Source organism: Saimiri boliviensis, chromosome 7, assembly GCF_048565385.1.
Source record: "Saimiri boliviensis isolate mSaiBol1 chromosome 7, mSaiBol1.pri, whole genome shotgun sequence".
NCBI lineage: Eukaryota > Metazoa > Chordata > Mammalia > Primates > Cebidae > Saimiri > Saimiri boliviensis.
This window is the reverse complement of record NC_133455.1, coordinates 79,217,075-79,231,490: the sequence shown is the minus strand read 5'-3', so window position 1 is coordinate 79,231,490 and position 14,416 is coordinate 79,217,075.

The window sequence follows — 14,416 nt, the reverse complement described above, 5'->3', positions numbered from 1 at the left end:
ACACATTATTTTGGCAATTTTTTTAAAAAAATTGTTTTAAATGCGCTATTGGTACTTCATGATGATGAAAGAGCATAATGGATCTCCAAGTGATGTTCTAAGCAGAAGAGAAGCATCGCTTTCAAAGTTTCACAAAGTAACTGTAGGCAGATGAGTGTGGGACCTATTGAGCCAGCAGTCGTTTGCATTATACATGTAATAAATATGCATGAATATATAATAAATAAACAGCACTTTATTAAAAATGGAGCCATGAAGCCGAGTGTGATGGCTCATACCCATAATCCCAACACTCTGGGAGGCCAAGGTGGGTGGATCACCTGAGATCAGGAGTTAGAGACCAGCCTGACCAACATGGAAACCCTCCATCAATACTAAAAATGCAAAATTAGCCAGGCATGGTGGTGCATGCCTGTAATCCCAGCTACTTGGGAGGCTGAGGCAGGAGAATTGCTTGAACCCAGGAGGTGGAGGTTGAGTTAAGCCAAGATCATGCCATTGCATTCCAGCCTGCACAACAAGAGTGAAATTCTGTCTCAAAATAAATAAATAATAAAAATGGAGCCATGTTAACTCCTCCAAAGTTTGATTGCCAACATGAGGTATCCTAAAAATTCATGTCTCTTTAGAATGTTAACTGTAATTCACACTGCAAATGCACTCCAATGCTAACTGCCTCAGATGAGAACTTAACATGATGAAAGCTCTTCTGTACAATTTTCTTTTGAAAAGTTGCCATCACCAATGAAAGAGCTTGAGATACAGCGGCAGGAACATAACTAATCAGAGGCTTACTCTATCTGTACATTTGCTTCCTGAGTGTTTGGAATTTAGTGTTCCAAGTGGGAACTGGATTTTGTTTTTGTTTCTTTTAATAACAACTTTTATAGGGAACAAGTAAGGGTAGGCCTAGGGCAAGCTGATAGTTTAAGAGAAAGGGAAAAAAACCCAGCCGTTCAATGCCAACACTATGAATCAAGTAACAATGACTGGCAGTCACATTTTTGGCAAGAATTTCTTGAGCACTCCCAGTATATCAGACATTGTGTTTGATATTGAGAATACAGAGGGATAAAGACACAGCCTGTGCCCTCAAGGAACTCACAAGTGAGTGCAAGAGATGGACAGGATCTTTATTTGTCCTTGGTTAGCTCCCTTGCTCATTCTCATTAGGAACCATTTCAAATCTTCATTGGTCCAACTTCCTTTAGTTCTTTTTATCCAACTAGCCTTTTCTCCCCGCTTAGCAGATAGGCTTACTTAATGTTTAACCAAAAAAATGAGTGATCAGGCATGAGTTTCCTCAACATCTCACCCTACCATCTACAAGTATCTCCATCCACTCATCCTTACTTCTTTTCATCCAGCCTCGGACGTGAAGTCTCTCTCCTCCTGTTTAAAGCTAGCCTGCCTCTGGATCTTGATCCTTCAATGATCTCCCATCCTCTCTCCGATAGATTCAATGTGTCCTTTTCTATTAGCTCTGTCTCTTCAGCCTGTAAGTAGGTTCAAGTTTCTTCCATCCAAAAATTATCAGGTACGGTGGCTCAAGCCTGTAATCTCAGCACTTTGGGAGGCTGAGGTAGGTGGATCACAAGGCCAAGAGATCAAGACCATCCTGGCCAACATGGTGAAACTTTGTCTCTACTAAAAATACAAAAATTAGCTGGGCGTGGTGGTGTGTGCCTGTAGTCCCAGCTACTTGGGAGGCTGAGGCAGGAGAATTGCTTGAACCTGGGAGGTGGAAGTTGCAGTGAGCTGAGATTACACCACTGCACACCAGCCTGTTGCCTGGCAACAGAGCGAGACTCTGTCTCAAAAAAAAAAAAAATCTTACATTTTCTTTCAGTTTCTGCCTTATCTCTTTTCTGCTCTTTATATTAGCTAGTATAGGCAAGGTTATGTCACAATAACACATAACCCTCAAAATTCAGTCATCTAATATTAAAAAGCTAGCTTCTTGCTAATTGTGCACAGGATTCTTAGATGTCCATTTACCTTCCCTCAGGGACACAGGCTGATGGAGAATCTGCCACCTGAAACATCAACAGTCACATGGCAGGAGATTGGAGAACTATGCACCAGCTCTCAAATGCTTCAGCTCTATTCATATTTCTGAAGTCACACGGCCCCAATTTAAAGAAGAGAAATTCAGGTTTTAAAGAAGTCAAGTAACTTGCTCAAGATTACATATCCATCATGGGATGGAACTATTTCTCAAATCAGCTGGCTTGATTTCAAATCCAATATACTTGCTCCAGTACCACAGTGGAAAAAATTTAATTATATAACTGGGTCTTAGATCTGTTTTAATTTTTTTAAATTGATTCAACAGTTTTGCCTTAAGTGAACCAGATGTGAATATAAGGTGTTTACTGACAGCAGTTGATGAAAATGTTATTTTCCATTATAGCTCCATACATATGCTACAATCTTAACCTAAAAAAAATAAGGACACGTGCACATGAATGTTCATTGCAGCACTGTTTACAATAGCAAAGACCTGGAACCAACCCAAATGCCCAACGATGATAGACTGGATAGGGAAAATGTGGTACATATACACCATGGAATATTACACAGCCATCAAAAACGATGAGTTCACGTCCTTTATAGGGACATGGATGAACCTGGAAACCATCATTCTCAGCAAACTGACACAAGAGCAGAAAATCAAACACCGTATATTCTCACTCATAGGTGGGTGTTGAACAATGAGAACACATGGACACAGGGAGGGGAGCACTACACACTGGAGTCCGTTGGGGGGAAATGGGGGAGGGGGGGTGGGGAGGTGGGAAGAGATAGCATGGGGAGAAATGACAGATACAGGTGAGGGGACGGAAGGCAGCAAACCACACTGCCAAGTGTGTACCTATGCAACAATCTTGCATGTTCATCACATGTACCCCAAAACCTAAAATGCAATAAAAAAAATCAAAAAAAAAATAATAATAATATTGAATGAGGAGGGAGTGGCTCCAATTTTAAAGCCTACATTTGGTCCAGCCCATCCATGATGATACCTTAGCAGTGCTTAGCAGTGCTAAGGATAACAAAGGTGATAGTGGGAGTCTATTTAATAAAGTGTTCAGCTCTATGAATGCTTACAGAAAGAAGAAAGGAAGGAAAGTGGTGAAGAGGGAAGAGAGGATAGAGAACAAGGAAGGCAGGAAGGGAAGGAAGGAAGAAAAGGAAAGTTTTATCTCATTGACTGAGTTAGAGGATGAAATTTTATCACTGATAAACAACCAACACCAAATCCCACAAACTTGAAATAAGGCATTCATTAGTGTGCACAGTTAGCCTATACTATCTTTAAAGGGCAATAAGAATAGAACAGAATTCAAAAAAATAAGCATATTTACTCAAAAATAAGTTGAGAAAGGATATGTAGGATTTGGCAACATAGAAGTTGGTGATGATCTTGATGGGAGCAGTTTGGGCAGCTGTTGGGAATGGAAGCTGGAAAGATGTGAGCTAAAAGAAGATTGGCAATGAGGAACAGTATGCAACCACAAGCACAACATTTCAAGCGAGGGGTATTTTCGAGATCAAGAAACAGTCATTAGAGTGACTCGGCAACCAACAGAATGGGAAAAAATTTTTGCAATCTACTCATCTGACAAAGGGCTAATATCCAGAATCTACAAAGAACTAAAATAGATTTACAAGAAAAAAAACAAACAAGCCCATTCAAAAGTGGGCAAAGCATATGAACAGACACTTTACAAAAGAAGACATACATGAGGTCAACAAACATATGAAAAAAATGCTCATCATCACTGGTCATTAGAGAAATGCAAATCAAAACTACATTGAGATACTATCTCACACCAGTTAGAATGGCGATCATTAAAAAATCTGAAGACAACAGATGGTGGAGAGGATGTGGAGAAATAGGAACACTTTTACACTGTTGCTGGGAGTGTAAATTAGTTCAACCATTGTAGAAGACAGTGTGGTGATTCCTCAAGGACCTAGAAATAGAAATTCCATTTGACCCAGCAATCCCATTACTGGGTATATAACCAAAGGATTATACATCATTCTACTATAAGGACACACGCACACCAATGTTCATTGCAGCACTGTTTACAATAGCAAAGACCTGGAACCAACCCAAACGCCCATCGATGATAGACTGGATAAGGAAAATGTGGCACATATACACCATGGAATACTATGCAGCCATAAAAAAACGATGAGTTCTTGTCCTTTGTAGGGACATGGATGAACCTGGAAACCATCATTCTCAGCAAACTGACACAAGAACAGAAAATCAAACACTGCGTATTCTCACTTATAGGTGGGTGTTGAATAATGAGAACACATGGACACAGGGAGGGGAGCATCACACACTGGGGTCTGTTGGGGGAAAATAGGGGAGGGACAGCAGGGGGTGGGAAGTTGGGGAGAGATAGCATGGGGAGAAATGCCAGATATAGGTGAAGAGGAGGAAGGCAGCAAATCACACTGCCATGTGTGTACCTATGCAACCATCTTGCATGTTCTTCACATGTACCCCAAAACCTAAAATGCAATAAAAAGAAAAAAAAAGATCAAGGAGGATCATTTAACAATGTTGAAGCTTTGTGTTGGTGAGAACTTTTGTTTCTTTTTTGTTATTTATGTGTATGGGTTTGGTGGCTCTTGCGTTTTGTTTTGTTTCGGGTGCCCTAAAGTCACCATTTGGTCTCACAGTGACGAAAAGTTGTCTTCAAGTTTGTCCCCTGAACAACTGAGCCTTTTATGTAATCTGTGTCCTATTCCTCTGTCCTGGAAAATATCACCTACTAATCTATTATCATAGAGATTTGTTTTTGAGCTCAAACATGGTAATCAATATATAATTTATATAGCAACTCTTCTCCATATCTGCAAAACTACTAACAAAGTCACTTTATCTGAGGGCCTCAGTTTTCTCACTTGGACAAGGCCATCAATATTGGTCCTTCCAGGTTTACCTTATGTTAAATTTATTGGGTTAAAAGTTTCTGATTGTTTTGATGTCACAGAGACCAGATTCTGGTTGGCAAGTTGTACCTTTCACATCCATTCAGTTGGAGTTTTTTTTTCCTTGAAAGTTACCAAGGAAACCAAATACCTGTAAGTGAAGGGAATTTATTTCTCTTCACTGCATTGCCTTTTTCTTTTGCCTAATCTAGATTCCTTTTTTCTAACCTAGTCTGGTAAGAATTCAATCTATGTGAAAGAGATACTTGGTGACAGGAATCTGATAAGGAGTCCATTGTTTCTGGAGAAATAATAGAAGTCAATAAATACCAAATCAGCAATGATGACTGTAGCAAGCTGGATGTCACAGAGTTTTTTAAATCCAACTAAGACAGATTTCTGTGAATTCTCACTCAGGGTTTTTAATCTATAGAACAAAGAATAATGTCCAAAAACAATTCAGGATATTATACAATGATAATTTGCTTAATCTTTTTGGTAAATAAAAGTAAATTGCAACTGCCAATTTCCTATTGTGGATATGATGGGAACCTATCACCAGATAGATTGAGCCAAGGAAGATTGAATTTAAGAAAGATTCATTAACAATTTTTCCCAGATGCTGGCATTATAAACTGAGACAATCTTTCTGGTTGGCAATATATATCAAAAGACTTTATAATGTTTATGCATATTTAGTCTAGTAATTCTATTCTGAAATTTTGTTCCAAGGAAATAAGGATGTTCATGGAAAGAAATGCTGATAATTGAAAAAATCAGAGATCATTTTAATATGAAGCCACAAAAATATTGATTAAATAGATTTTGATGTTATAGAATGCTATTTTTAGCCTCTTGACTTTTTTCCATGAACTCATCTCTTTGTCTTTTTGTTCTACTTTTTGGGAAGATTTTCTTAATTCTGTTTTCCAATTCTTCTCATACATTTTTTGTTTTAGGTGAAATATTTTATTTCCAAAAGCTTACTCTTGTTCTCAGGTTATTTTTTTATATACAGCATCCTTGTCTTGTTTCAAAGATACAATATTTTATCTATCTCTTAAATATCAACTTTGGTGTTTGTAAAGCTTTCCAGATACCGGCTTTTAGCCACCCAGTTTTGTGCTGTGGCGCTTGTGGCCCCAGCGGGAAACTCCTGGTCTGTGGCTATAAATATCGTGGGAGAAGCATAGTAACTGAGCTGGAGTGCTGGAGTGGCCAGAAAAGTCCCTAATGGCCTCTGTTGGGTAGGAGGAGGAGTTCTCTGGTCCACTGTACTTCCTGGGTGAGGGAGTGCACCACCCTGCCTCAATTTGCCCTTCTTGGGCTACACCCACTGTCCAACCAGTCCCACTGAGATGAACCTGTTACTTTGGTTAGAAATGCAGAGTTCACTCGCCTTCTCCATCACTGTCACTGGAAATTGTGCTCTGGAGCTGTTCCTATTTGGCCATCTTGGCAGAAGTCCTGTGTTCTGCTTTTTTGTTTGTTTTGGTTTCTGAATTTTATGTTAAGGACTTTCCTCACATAATGGATAATCCTTAACTAAAAGTTCTCATTTAAATGCTGATTAAAAGCCCTCTGGGTGTGGGGACGGAGCTTGCCAATTGGTATATTTTACTGAAGGGTCATTGGATAGCACCTGGTCATATGTGTAAATTCCTTTTCTTGGACAGGTCAGATTTCAGGTTAGAGGTTTAATCCTGGCTGCTATTATCCTGGGAGCCAAGGTGGGGACTCAGAATTATGCTGTTAAGCTTGGTGACTTTTCATTTTTCCTGATTTTAGTGTGATTCTATACTACCTCTTCCCCCTAGTGTACTTGAGCCCAAAGGTCTCTCCAGAAAGTAAACTTCTCATCTTATGCCAAGGAGGAAAGAAATAGTTGTTTGTATGCATGGGATGGTAAGAATGATCTAGGATTCTAAACTCTTTCGAAAGCCTGAGTCATGTACCTTTAAATCCAATGGAACTTGGAAGCTCTGATTCTACAGGGAAATTTGGCAGAAAGAATCAGCTGGCTTTTACTGGCTTCCCCACTATGGGCTTAGTCTTTGGCCTTTTCTAGTTTTCTAAGTGAATTGTTGTACTCCCCAAAACTCAGTGTCTAACACAACAATCATTTCTGATTACTCAGGATTCCACAGTTCAGCTGCATGGTTCTTCTGCTTTCAGATGGACTCCTTCAGGTGTCTACAGTCAGCTAGAAGGCTGGAAGGCAGTTTTGCCCATCTTGGCTGAGTTCACCCACATTCTGCAGTCTTGACAGGGACAACTGGGGTGATTCATTGCTGGCCACATGTTCTCCCAACCTTCATCATATTAGCCCAGGATTGTACATGGCAGAGGTAGGGCTTCCTAGATTCAAAACAGAAATGCACAGGCCTTTTGAAGTCTAGGCTGGATCTGGTAATATTCACTTCTGTCCATTTCTACTGGTCAAAGCAAACAAGTACAGTCCACATTCAAACATTCAGAAAATGAGGAAATAGACCCTATTTCTTATTGGAAGGATCTGCAGAGTCACATCACAATGGGCATAGATGAAGGGAAGTGAGAACTATTGTTATTGTTGCAATCTATCATGGTTACTTCTGATTGGTCAATTTTTCAGTGCCCAACATGCTGAATTCTTTTGCCAGCATTTATTTATGCCCTCATTTTTATTGTTGTGGGTTATGCTTTTGTATATCTTTATTCATTCATCTGTTATATAAGCAATGTGTATGGACCTATTATCATGCTAGGCCCTGTCCTAGGTTCTGAGAATGCAGAAAATGCAGACATGAATGAAACTGTCAAAATCCCTGCCTTCATGGAATTTATATTCTAGTGGAAGGAGAAAATAAACAAAATACGTAAGCTCATTTTATGAGAAAAGTAAATCAGAGTAGGAGTATAAGGCATATGCATTCATGAATGGATCATAATTGTCATGCTGCAACATTTGGAAAGTAAGTAGAAGTAAATGTATGTGTTCACACCACAACATTTAACTTGCAATTGCAATTGTCTCAATGAAATATCATACTCCCATAAAAATTATGCCATAGGAGAATATTTGACTTCCAGTCAAGATATATTAGAAATCTTTACTTTAAGGCACCTTTCTCTGCTCTTATCACAAAGAATGCTTGATGAAATATAAAAAGAGAAAGCAGAAAAGCCCTATCCAAATTCAAATCGAATATAAGCATTTTTGTGAGCCATAGACAAAACAGAAACACAAACCAAAAAGTTGGATGAAGCTATCAATCCAATGGGACCAGCTATTATTTTACTTCTCAAATCTAGGGATTGAAGCAAGATTTTCTGCCACAAGAAAAAGACTAAAAATGTTCCAATTAACCACTTCCTGCTTCTATTCCTTATTTGTAGCCACTTATGAATGGCAGTGAAAAAATGAAGATGCAGTGCCAAACCCAGGACCAACTTTCCTACTTCCCTGGTGATAGGATTTACTCTTTCTTTAGTAGCACCATAGGGCTGGAGCCCAAGCCCTCAATATAAGACCTGGCTCTACATTAGAAATTACATCTGTATTACGCAACCACTACTGAGGGTAGGGTGAGCCCAGAGAAAGAACAAGACCAAGGAATAAAAAGAAAAAGGAAAACAACAATGCAAAATAAACCTACATGCCAAAATTCCAAAACATATGAAGAAAATTCATAACCAGTTAAAATCTACAAGCAGGAGGTAAAATCCATCCAGGCAAAATAAAAATTGAACTATATGAAAACAACTTTATTATTATTATTATACTTTAAGTTCTGGGGTACATGTGCAGAATGTACAGGTTTGTTTCATAGGCGTATATGTGCCATGGTGGTTTGCTGCACCCAACAACCTGTCATCTACATTAGGTATTTCTCCTAATGCTATCCCTCCCCTGGTCCCCAACCTTTCGAGAGGCCCTGGTGTGTAATATTCCCCTCCTTGTGTTCATGCGTTCTCATTGTTCAGCTCCCAATTATGAATGAGAACATGTGGCGTTTGGTTTTCTGTTCTTGCCTTAGTTTGCTGAGAATGATGGTTTCCAGCTTCATCCATGTCCCTGCAAAAAACATGAACTCATCCTTTTTATGGCTGCACAGTATTCCATGGTCAATATGTACCATATTTTCTTTATCCAGTGTAACACTGACAGGCATTTGGGTTGGTTTCAAGTCTTTGTTATTGTGAAAAATGCCACAATAAACATATCTGTGCATGTGTTTTTATATTAGAATGATTTATAATCCTTTAGGTATATACCCAGTAATGGGATTGCTGGGTCAAATGGTATTTCTATTTCTAGATCCTTAAGGAATCGCCACACTGTCTGCCACAGTGAGAATTAACTTATACAACAACACTGTAAAAACATTCCCATTTCTCCACATTCTCTCCAGGATCTGTTGTTTCCTGACTTTTTAATGATCGCCATCCTAACTGGCGTGAGATGGTATCTCAATGTGGTTTTAATTTGCATTTCTGTAACGACCAGTGATGATGAACGTTTCTTCATTTATTTGTTGGCTGCATAAATGTCTTCTTTTGAGAAGTGTCTGTTCATATCCTTCACCCACTTTTTGATGGGGTTTTTTTTTTCGTGTAAATTTGTTTAAGCTCTTTGTAGATTCTGGATTTTAGCCTTTTGTCAGATGGATAGACTGCAAAAATTTTCTCCCATTCTGTAGGTTGCTTGTTCACTCTGATAGTTTTTTTTTGCTGTGCAGAAGCTGTTTAGTTTAATTAGATCCCATTTGTCTGTTTTGGTTTTTGTTGCCATTGCTTTTGGTGTTTTAGTCATGAGGTCTTTCCTCATTCCTATGTCCTGAATAATATTGCCTAGGTTTTCTTCTAGGACTTTGGTGACTTTTGGTCTTATGTTTAAGTCTTTAATCCATCTGAAGTTAATTATTGTATAAGGTGTAAGGAAGGGATCCAGTTTCAGCTTTCTGCACATGGCTAACCAGTTTTCCCAACACCATTTATTGAATAGGGAATCCTTTCCCCATTGCTTGTTTTTGTCAGGTTTGTCAAAGATCAGATGGTTGAAGACGTGTGATGTTATTTCTGAGGATTCTATTTTGTTCCATTGGTCTATATAGCTGTTTTGTTCCATTGGTCTATATAGCTGTTTTCTTCCATTGTCTCTATACCAGTACCATGCTGTTTGGTTACTATAGCCTTGTAGTATTGTGAAGTCAGGTAGCATGATGCCTCTAGCTTTGTTCTTTCTGCTTAGAATTGTCTTGGCTATGTGGCTCTGTTTTGGTTTTGTATGAAATTTAAAGTAGTTTTTAAAAATTCTGCGAAGAAAGTCAATGGTAGCTTGATTGGGATAGCATTGAATCCATAAATTATACTTTGGGCAGTATGGTCATTTTCATATTTGTTCTTCCTAACCATGAGTATGGAATATTTTTCCATCTGTTTGTGTCCTCTCTTGTTTTCTTGAGCAATGATTTGTATTTCTCCTTGAAGAAGTTCTTCCCATCCCTTGTAAGTTGTATTCCTAGGTATTTTATTCTCTTTGTAGCAATTGTGAATGGGAGTTCACTCGTGATTTGGCTCTCTGTTTGTCTATTATTGGTGTATAGGAATGCTTGTGATTTTTGCACATTGATTTTGTATCCTGAGACTTTGCTGAAGTTGCTTATCAGCTTAAGGAGATTCTGGGCTGAGACAATGGGGTATGCTAGATATACAATCACATCATCTGCAAAGAGACAATTTGACTTCCTCTTTTCTTAATTAAATATCCTTTATTTCTTTCCCTTGCCTGATTGCCCTACCCAGAACTTCTAATACTATGTTGAATAGGAGTGGTGGGAGAGGGTATCCTTGTCTTGTGCCAATTTTCAAAGGAAATGCTTCCAGTTTTTGTGCAATATCTGGGCCAGAATGTACTGTTCTTCCTGGTACAGTCTCTCAAGGCTTCCCTTGGCTAGGGAAGAGAAATCCCCCTATCCCATGTGCTTGCTAGGTGAGGCAATGCCCCACCCTGCTTTGGATCACCCTCTGTGGGCTGTACCCACTGTCCAACCAGTCCCAATGAGATGAACTTCAGTTAAAAATGCAGAAATCACCCGCCTTCTGCGTCAATCTCACGAGAGCTGCAGACCAGAGCTGTTCCTATTCAGCCATCTTGACAATGGCCTCAACAACTTTAATATAAGTATGTTGATGGTCCTCAAAGAGATAGTGCAATTCATAATAGTATTAAAAAATCAAGGAATTATGAACCAAAAGTAGCCAGAAATGGAATCAAAACAGATGAATAAGAAAAATAACAATTAGAAATAAACGAATGCAACACTTGCAGGATTTAAGAAAGAAAGCAAGAAAAAGAATTCTAGATTCAGCCCATCAGTCAAACAACAGATACTTACTGAGCATGCCAGGCACTATTCTAGCCACTTGGAAACATCAATGAACAAACAAGGGGTTGAAATCTCTGCTCAATATAAGCTAGAGCTTACATTCTATCAAGGAGAGAAATACAAAAGGTATATATCAGGATCCCTTCTAGGAAATAGACGACACAGTTAACAAGCATGAATGCACATAATTCAATGACTGTTAGATGTAATAAAGTATCCCCCATGCTAGCAACCAGAGGAAGGCAGGCATCACCACAGAGGCTCATATGAGCAAACCACAGCATGGCAGAGAGATGAGAATTTAAAAGTTCCTACAAACTTAGGAAAAGACTGATTTTTGAAGCCCTGGTAATAAGTAGCCACCAGACCCATTTTAAGACTGTTCAAATAATCAACAAAAACTCAGTTCAGTGAACGTGCTTTTTGCAAGTCAACTACTGTCAAGCCCTCATTCTGAAAGTCAGGCAAACAGGAACAGACTCACTCTGACAAACATGCCTCTGAGAGTCAACAAATCAACAACAGCCTTGCCTACTAACAAGTTTCTACAGATGATGATAAACCATTTGAGCCTCTGAAAATGTGCCAATCTCGAGTCCCTGACCTCAAGTTGAGCCCTATGTAACAACAGGAGTTTTCTCTGCTTGGGAACACTGTGCTGAGCAGTCTAGTCTCCTTTGACAGAGCAAAGGGAGATGTACCAAACTCTCTTTCTTCCTTACGTGTAATATTTTGACAGTGACAGCTATAGCTGAGCTCAACTAGAAACCAGAGAGCAAGGGAGATGTGCTGATATACCTTATATATATAAGCTTCCCAGTGCACAGGGCAGAGCGGATAGAGTGAAAAGTGAATCTAAAGAAGTGAAAGAAATTTTGAGCACAACAATAAACATAATAAGTAAATTATATATATAAGTTAGAAGATAACAGAATAGAGAAAATGGGATTGTCAGTACTGGGGAAGGAAACGGGGAGATTGAAGTTTTAAATAGGGTTTTTATGATAGGTTTCATTAAGAAAGTCACATCTGAGTGAAGACTTCAAAGAAGAGAGTGACTTTGTATATTTAGGGGAACAGCAATCAAGGCAGCAGGAATGGCCTAGGCAAAAGCCCTAAAGCAAGAATGTGCCTGCCTGGCATGCCCATAAAACAGCACATCTGCAGCCACATGAGAGAGAGGAAGAGAAATAGAAAGAGATGAGAGGTAAAACCAGGGACCAAATCAAATAGTTTATCACAGACCACTGAAAGGATCTGAGCTTTGCATTCATTTGCTAGGGCAGGCATAACAAAGTATCACTGACTGGATGGCTTAAACCACAGAAGTTATATCCTCACAGTCCTGGAGACTAGCAATCCAAGATCAAGGTGTTAGTAGACTTGGTTTCTACTGAGGCCTCTCTCCCTAGCTTACAGATGGCTGCCTTCTCGCTGTGTGTTCACATGATCATTCCTAGGTCTATATGTTATCTGCATCCTAGTCTCCCCTTCTTATAAGGACACCAGTTACATTAAATTATGATCCACCCATATGGCCTCATTTCATCTTAATTACCTCTTTAAAATACAGACAGATTCTGAAGTGCTAGTGGTTAGGACTTCAACATATGAATATGAGGCGACAGGGCATAATTCAGCCCATACTAGGCATTTACTTTGAAGAGCCAGTGGGTAGTTTTAAACAGAGGAGTGCATAATTTGACTTATGTTTTAAATGATCACTCTGTCTGCTATGGGGAGCTTAGACTGAAGTGGGGTGAGGATGACAGTGAAAGCAGGGAAACTTGTTAGGAGGGTGTTTCAATAATTCAGGTAGAAAGTGACAGTGACTAGGTCCAGAATGGGTACAGTAGAGGAGATAGTTAAGAGTCAAATTTGGGATATATTTAGAAAGTTAAGTCAGTGGGATTGCCTGAGAGTTAGGATGCAGGATATGAGAGAATGACTGGCATCAAGGATAATGCCGAGGATTTTAGCCTGAGAAACCAGAGGAATGGATCCACTAAATGGACTTTGGGAAGGCTACTGGAGGAATGGCTTTTTGGGTAAGACATAAGAGTTAATTTGAGGCATATCGACTTTGAGATGCCTGCTAGACATTCAAGAGGATATGCCAATAAGCTGCTGGATATAGGTGTGGAGTTCAGGAAGGAGATCTGCGCTGGAGATATAAATATGAGAATCATCAGAACATAAGTGGCGTTATAGCCATGAGACCAGATGAGATCAGCAAAGCAGGGGCTATAGAAAGGAGAAGAAACCGGAGTTGATTTCTGGATCACCCCAATTTTCAGGGTTACAAGAAAAGGAGGAATCTGTAAGGTAGACTGAAATGAAGCAACCAGTGAAGAACAAAGTAAATGAAGAGAATATTGGGTGCTCAAAACCAAGTGAAGAAAGTTTGTCAAGAAAAAGGAGCAACCAGTTGTATCAAATACTGCCAAAAGTCCATGTTCAGGTCATCGTTATCTAGGCAGGACCATTTGATATTGCCCCCATGCCTCCTAAAATCTCTGTTTATTCCCTTATTTCTCTTTGCGTTTCAGTTTGAGTCATTTTTATTGACCTAATTCACTGACTCTTTCCTCACTTATTTCAAGTTATGGATGAGCCCATGGGAAAAATTCACTTCTGCTGCTGTTGCTCATTTCTTTTCATGTATTTCCACTGATTTTTTCTTATTGTTTTCATCTCCATGCTGAATTTAGCCATCTTTTCATGCATATTGTTCACCCCACCTTTTAAAAATCTCTAATAGCTCCAACATTTGTGTCATATCTGAGCCTAGTGCTGATGATTACTTTGTTTCGCTTAACAGGTGTTAGGGTTTTTTGTTTTTGTTTTTGTTTTTTTGCTTCTTTGCCTTGTAATTTTTCTGCTGAAAGCTGGACATCTTATATAGGATAGTAGAGACAAAGGCTACCAGTCTACTAGTCCCTACTGTTTGTGTGCCTTCTTTTGCTTCCACAGGTTTTACACCTGTGTGGGGGCATGCATTTTCTTCTGCAAAAGAGGGCTGACTCAATCCAGTAAGGATTTGAGCTGAGTTTGTGACTTGTTGCTACAGTTATTCTCATTGTGGCACA